Raw genomic sequence first — 8078 nt, 5'->3', positions numbered from 1 at the left:
GCAAGGTAGAGATACAGATTGGTACTTATAAGGATGTGGTATTGTCTGATGTAATGTAAATGGATGTGTGTTGTGTGTTGCTGGGAAGACCATGGCAGTTTGATCGAAAAGATATTCATGATGGGAGAAGAAATACTTACACTCTGGAGAAGGATGGAAATAAACACACACTGCTACCATTGAAGGATGAAGCAGGCAAAGAAGCGCCTGGAAACAATGTTATGCTGATGAGTGGGAAAGAATTGCTGCAAGAAGTCAAGAAGGATGAACAGATGCATTTTGTTGTCATAAGGAGACCTAAGGTAATTTTAACTTCCACAAACTTAGATGATTTACCTGAAGAAATCAAAACTCTGTTGAATGATTGTGCTGATATTATTGTGGATGAGTTGCCAAATGCATTACTACCAATTAGGAGTATTAGTCATCATATTGATCTAATACCTGGAGCAAGTTTTCCAAATGAAGCAACATACAGATTAATTCCTCAAGGGAATGCAAAAGTTGGAAGAGAAGTGCAGGCACTGATGGATAAGGGATTAAAGAGAGAGAGTCTTAGTCCATGTGCTGTACCAACAATGCTCAGTCCAAAGAAAGGTAGTGAATGGTGTATGTGTACAGATTCCAGAGCCATAAACAAGATCACTATCAGGTATAGATTTCTTTTACCATGCATGGATGATTTAATGGATTGTTGAAGTGGGTCAAATTATTTTACTAAGATAGATCTGAAGAGTGGATATCATCAAATAAGGATTAGAGAGGGAGATGAATGGAAGACTTCATTTAAAACAAATAGTGGGTTGTATGAGTGGTTAGTGATGCCTTTTGGACTCACTAATGCACCTAACACATTCATGAGATTAATGAATGAAGTATTGAAGTAATATGCAGGAAAGTTTGTCACTGTTTATCTTGATGATATTTTAGTTTTCAGTAGAAGCAAAGAAGAACATCTAGAGCATCCTAAGTTGGTTTTAAAAACTTCTTAGAAAGAGAAACTAATAATAAATCTGAAGAAATTTAGTTTCATGAAAGAAGAATTAGTCTATTTGGGATTTGTATTTTCTAAAGAAGGTTTGAAAATGGATCCAGAGAAAGTCCAAGCAATTTGGAACTGACCTACTACAAGAGCCATATTTGAGGTAAGAAGCTTTCATGGTCTTGCAAGTTTTTATAGAAAATTTATCAGAGGTTTTAGTCAGATTTGTGCACCAATTATTGAAACAATCAAAGAGACTAATCAACCATTCAAGTGGACAGAAGCAACACACAGAAATTTTAAGTTGTTGAAGAAGAAAATCACAGAGAAACCCGTTTTAGCTTTACCTGATTTTGGGAAAGTTTTCGAAGTTGAAACTGATGCTAGTGGAGTTGCATATGGAGCAGTTTTGAGTTAGGAAAAGAGGCCAATAGCTTACTTTAGTGAGAAACTAAATGAAGCTAAGAAGAACTATTCTTCTTGTGATAAATAATTTTATGTTATTGTGCAAGCTTTGAAAAAATGGAGACATTATTTGCTACCAAAGGAGCTTGTATTATATTCTGACAATCATGCATTGCAGTTCATAAACAACCAACCAAAATTGAACCAGAAACATGCCAAGTGGGTAGCATTTTTACAGAGTTTTACTTTTGTGATAAAACACACAAGTGGTAAGTTGAGCAAAGTCGATGATGCTCTAAGCAGTGTAAATTTCATTGTACAAGAATTAAAAGTTGGTGTTGTAGGATTTGAAGAAATGATTGATATGTATGAAGATGATGCAGAATTCAAAGATATTTATGTAGTGGTTCAAAATCCAATAGTTCATAATAGAAGCTAGTGGTTAGATTATCTTATCCAAGGAGGTTTACTTTTTAAAGGTAACAAATTGTGCATTCCCAAATGTTCTATGAGGGAAAACATAATCAAGGAGAAACACAGTGAAGGATTATCTGGTCACTTTGGACAAGAAAAAACCTTTGCTCAGGTAAATGCCTTTTACTATTGGCCAAAGATGCAAATTGATGTTAAGAGATTTGTTGAGAAGTGCAGGATATGTCAGCATGCTAAGGGGAGCAGCCAAAATACAGGATTGTACCATCCATTGCCAATACCAGACCGACCATGGGATGCAGTTAGTATGAATTTTGTTTTAGGATTACCTGGAACTCAAAGAGGGTGATTCCATTTATGTTGTGGTAAATAGATTTTCCATGATGACACATTTCATTGCATGTAAAAAGACTAGTGATGCAACACATATTGCTAATCTGTTTTTTTCAGAAGTAGTAAGGTTACATGGATTGCCTATAAATATTGTGTCTAATAGGGATACAAAGTTTGTTGGGCATTTCTGGATAACTCTTTGGAAGAAAGTAGGTGTCAACCTTAGTTTCATTTCAGCATATCACTGTCAAACAGATGGACAGACCAAAGTGGTAAACAGAAGCTTGGGGAACCTATTAAGAAGTTTAGTGTATCAAAATCCTAAATAGTGGGATTTAGCACTTGCTCAAGCTGAGATTTCTTATAATGACACTCCAAACTGAAGTACTAGAATGAGTCCATTTTAGATTGTTTTTGGAATGAATCCAAGAGGTGTGTATGAACTCAGGAATTTGGGTAAACAGGAGACAAGAAGTGCAAAAGCTCAAGAGTTTGTAGAGCAGATGCATAGACTACAAAAAGATGTCAAACACAGATTACAGGAAAGCAGTGGCAAGAGGAGAGAAATGGAATTCCAAGTGCGGGATCTAGTAATGATATACTTGACAAAATAAAGATTTCTTGTTGGGACTTATAATAAACTAAATATGAAAAAGATAGAACCATGAAGAATTGTGAGGAAGTTTTCAACTAATGCTTATGAAATTGAGTTGCCAGAAGGGATTGGAATATCACCTATCTTCAATGTTGCAGATTTATATCCATACAAAAAAACAGAGTCAGAACTATAGAAAGAACCTGCAGGAGATGAAGTTCAAACTTTAAACTGGGAATAACAAATGCCAAAGAAGAACGTAGCACGTCAAAACAACTTTTCTCATGTGCTCTCAATTTGATAATGATTGTGCTAAAGTCCACACGAGTTTGTGTGACGACCGTTGGATCAAGTAGAGTCAATCAACGGTGGTGATCGTCCGGCTAGTTGGCGCATGATATGACGCGATAGCCGTTAGATCTGGAAAGGTGAAATCGACAGTGCAGATCGAAGCGCTCGCTTCTGAGGAAAAGTTAAGTGGGATCAGCAGTGATTAGTGGAAATGCGGGACCCTGAGGGAAAATAAAGCCACGTACAAAATTTGTTTAAGCGAAGCTAATTGGTTATAAAATTAACCATTAGTCTATTCTTCGACTACAACCTCATTTTGTCAACCTCCTACATTAATTTATTATCAAAACATTACTTATAAAGTAAAATTTTCAACATAACTTTTCGGGATAGAAAGATAAAAATCCAAAAAATTTCAAAAATAATTATTAGAAAAGTAAAAATAAATCCAAATTCCACCTTAAACTAAATCACAATAAAACATCATGCTAAAAATTGAAATAAAATTACAAAATAAAACATCATCAATCTCAAAATAAAGTTAATAAAATAAAGCCAGCGGGATCACGTTGTTTTGTTAAAAAAAAATATAGCAAAGTAAATTTTGAAATCCATGCATCATTAAACTATATAAGTTTAACCCATATTGCTAAATGGTGACTTCATGACATTGGGAAACGCCACACTGAATGACGTTCTTCAATGAATGGTTGAACTAAATTTTGAGTCGTTGATAACTAATAATAATCTGTATGTTTATCAATATTGCCAACTATTGACTTTACACTATTGAGAAACACGCTTTTATCCGGACGAGACATGCAGATCCCGTTGTTTCGGTAGCTAAGAAAATTTGAAGTATAATCGTGAATAAAATATGTAACTTACTTGATACTAACATGTAACTAATCTTGGTAAAGGTTTACTTTATAGCATGGGAAACGTATAGGGGAGTTAAGTAATATAGCTAAATATTTGCTTTTCTTTATAGCATTGTTAAACGCTACGGCCATTTATGCGAGTTGCATTACGTTATTAGTCCCTGCCATCTGGCAGGGACTATAGTAATCGTTCCGGACGGATATAGCATTAGTTCTTAGGTGTTATTTGGTTGTTATCATAAAGTTTGGAAATGCTGTGTGCGGGGATGTGCCGACCTAAGCTAAGTTTCATTCGCACCTCAGGCTTCGCCATCTTATTTGGCCTCTTCCCGAGGCGGAAGAGGCTCGAGCATAGCTTAAAAGCAATAAGCCCGGTGCATTTTCGCTAACCGTCACCGGTCTGGTTTTAATGTTAGCATTACTTCGATTCCTATTATCTGCAGGGGTTTGCGAAGGTTTCGTAAGGTTTCGTGTTCCCTGTTACAAGGTTGTGCATTGGCAGCTGGTGCATGCGATGGTTCAACAGCTGGCGCTGCAGGTGTGCATGCAGGGGGAGGTGTCATGTTTCGCTGGCCTGCCTTATTTCTGGCGGTGGTCTTCCGTGTGATTTCTTCCTGCAAGTGTGATAAACAAAGCATATTCTCCTGGCTGTCTGAGCATCATATTCTAATTCTAGGTCTGAAGCCCGTCCATCCTCCAACGAGGCTCTCTGATAGAGCATAGCCATTTGGCAGTTAAACGAGATATCAGCTGAAGAAGTTATATCTGCGGTTCTTTCTGGCTATAATGAATCCAATTCAATCCGGCAATTCAACGATCTCTGCTAAAAGGGAAAACCGGCCTCCTCGGGACCCCTCCATCCTCGCAGGAGCATAGACAATAAGTCCTCGGCTGAACCAGAACTGTAAGCTCGTGAAGGGCAAGCCAGTTTATGAAGCCAGTAACAGCCAGAACTGAAAGCAGAATGTGATAGCTCGACCTTAACTTGGAATCGTGCTCAGGGTTGCGAGCTTGGAACCAGAGAAGGTGTGTAACTTCTTCTATGTAAAACTGCAAAACAACCCAACAATAAACAATTATTTTGCAATCATCTGTTTGAAAATTTCTGGGCTAAACAACAGCTTGGTACATGTTTCATATAGAAATTTTATCTTAGTTACGCAATTAAAATTCTCAAATGCATCTCAATAAAATCAATTTTAAACAGTAAAATATCAATGAAAAACTACATTTCATAATCTGCACAAGTTTAACGAAAGTTGCACTTGATTTGGATTTAGCAGTAAGTGAATTGTGAATTTTAATTCACGAATCTCAAATACATTTAAAAAAAAAATCAATTGACACTGAAAAACTAAATCTCGATATTACTCGCACCAGTTTAATTATCAAACTACAAAGTTTCACTAAATTTGATAAGTGAATTTTAAATTAAAATTGACTATTCTCAAATTCTATTAAATTAATTCGAATTTGAAACAGAATAAACTATAAGCATTTACTGCAAAACTAAATTTCAATACTTGCATATGTTCGGCTACTTAATCTATCAGTCCATGCAATGCAGCACTTAATTTGACAAAAAAACAGTAAACTAAAGCATTCACTGAAAATGTAAAATACAATTTTTGCGCCAAATAGAATTTAATTTGACATAAATAAAATCAATTTCAAGCAGTAAGCTACAAGCATTGAATGAAAAAAAATCGAGATATTCTCTAATGCTTTAAACAGTACTTCAAACATACTTCAGACAATAAAGTACAGGCATTCGCGGAATTAAAGCCCTAATTAAATGCGATAAAAGAGGGAAAAAATTCAAAAACATACTTGCTTCCTTCCTCGGTAGTAACAACAATAGCTTTCACTGTGTCTTGCAGCTCAACCAGCTTGTTTCTCAACTCTTCCTTGAATTTCTATTCCCTGCTAAGGAATTCCTCTAATTCTTCAAACCTAGCGTTCTCGGCTTCTAACTCCACGTTCTTTTCTCTGATAAAGCGCCCAGCTCGACCTATTAGTCTCTTGTAGACTTCCAATTTCTGGCTCAAATTGGCAGTCTCCTTCAGCACAACGTCGTCTGGTGTGAAATTTGGCAGAAGTTCACCAAAATACTTGACAAAATATCGGCATTCCTCTGCTTTGAGATGCTCCAGCACATCCTCCTCCTCTGCCTTGGCAATGTCAACCCTAAAAATTTTGTCATTTTCTTGCTTCCTTTTCCGTTTTCTGAAGCTTGGGTTGCTCTGAGAAGCGGGAGAGCTCTGAATCTTTGCACTTATGCCAGGAACTTCGGCATCTGAATGCTGCTCTGATTTGGCTATTTCAGCTTACTCTTACTCTTCTTCAGTCCCCTGGTGTTGGGCCTTGCAGCGAATATCAACTAATCTACAAAAATAGAGTTGCAGTTGCAGAGCCACTTTCAGAACGAGCGGGGAAGCGAATGAGACTGCTCGACGGAGCAGGGGTGGGTCGTTACCACCGAAACGAACTCAATACCCTCTAAGCCGTCGATCTAAACCGTAAAAGCAAGTGTTGTAGATCTGTCGACACGTTTGCGTACCTGAATCCGGTTATGGTTCCATCGAATGCCACATGGAGATTGGAAGTATCACAGCTGTGAAGGTCCAGAGTGTGTCATCGACATTTAACACCCACCTTCACGATGCTTCGGTCGTAGTGGTTATGACTATGCCTAAACATTCCTATTTGAACCTTATTCGCTGGAAAGAGGGCCGTTGATTTTTATTTATATAAAAAAAAAATTGGCCGAGCGAAGTAACATGCTGTTAGTAACCTTTTTTTTAATGAAAAGATGTTGTGGTTTACATAAAGCCGAAGCTTTTTTTAATGAAAAGATGTTGTTTTTTTAAACTGAAAAAAATACGCTTTACATAAAGCGGAAGCGAGCCAGGTCCACATTGGAATCTGCGTTTTTTATCCAAACATGGCTTTCGTTTCTCAAAAGCTGGACATTCACCCAATTCGTGAACAAGAAAAACTGTGTTCAATTTTGATTTTGTCTATGGAGCCTCCAACTAGTGTTTTTTGTACAAAGTCTAATATGCAAGGGCAGATTCTTTTGCCGTCGAAGGGCTTGTGCCACCTGCTGTGGCAAATGCAATTGTGTTCCTCCTGGAACATCTGGAAACGAGGATCTCTGCCCTTGCTATGCGAACCTGAAAACTGGAAACGAGGATCTCTGCCCTTGCTATGCGAACCTGAAAACACATCGCAATAAACATAAGTGCCCATGAATATGACACGTGCCCATTCCATCCAAGCTGGTCGTTCAACTACCTCTGCGGACAGGAAGGGATACCTTGCGAGGTCCTGGCTTTGGATCTGTCTTATATGGCAGGGACTAGCTGCCTCGCAGCCCGCCTTGTTTACTCAATAAACTAAAGTGTAGAAAATTTGAAGTCTATGCATAGTTAATATACTTTCTTTTTCTTCTTTGAGTAAATTTTAATTATAAAATTTAATAATTAATTTATAGGAAAGAGGATTAGTATTATGCTTTTTACATGTTTGGAAAATTTATTATAATTTAGTTGTTAAATCTGTATAGGGTGAGAAAATTTATAATAAATCAACAATGAGGACAATCATCTCTAGTTACTATCAGAGAATGCCTTATTGAATATTATTATATAGATTGTTCTTGATTATTAATAAAATTTGTGGTAAACTTGTGGTAAACTTGATGCTACATTAATGTTTCTCCAAAATTCCATCCCATGATTCCTCTTTTATGAACTGTACATCTCTGTTGATTAAGACCTTTTTGGTTATTGGATTGTATAGCTTGTATGTCTTTGATTCATCACTATAACCCACAAATATGCATATCTCTCATCTGTTTTCTAATTTATTTCTTTTATTAACTAGGACATGTGCATATGCCACATATCCAAACACTCTCATGTGAGAAACGCTATGTTTTCTCTGACTCCATGCTTCTCCTAAAATCATGTTATTTACACTTTTAGTTAGACATCTATATATAATATAGTTTGCACACTCTATAACTTCAACCCAATATTCATTTAGCAAATTCTTTTCTTTCAACATACTCCCTACCCTTTCCATAATTGTTCTATTTTTCACTCCAGTGACACCATTTTGTTGAGTTGTGTACCTTGTTGTGAATTCCATAATC

This window comes from Pinus tabuliformis, chromosome 9, assembly GCF_031772625.1.
Source record: "Pinus tabuliformis cultivar Carrire ecotype Pingquan chromosome 9, CPIR1, whole genome shotgun sequence".
Lineage (NCBI taxonomy): Eukaryota > Viridiplantae > Streptophyta > Pinopsida > Pinales > Pinaceae > Pinus > Pinus tabuliformis.
The sequence above is the reverse complement of the archived record's forward strand: the minus strand, read 5'-3'. Positions refer to the sequence as shown.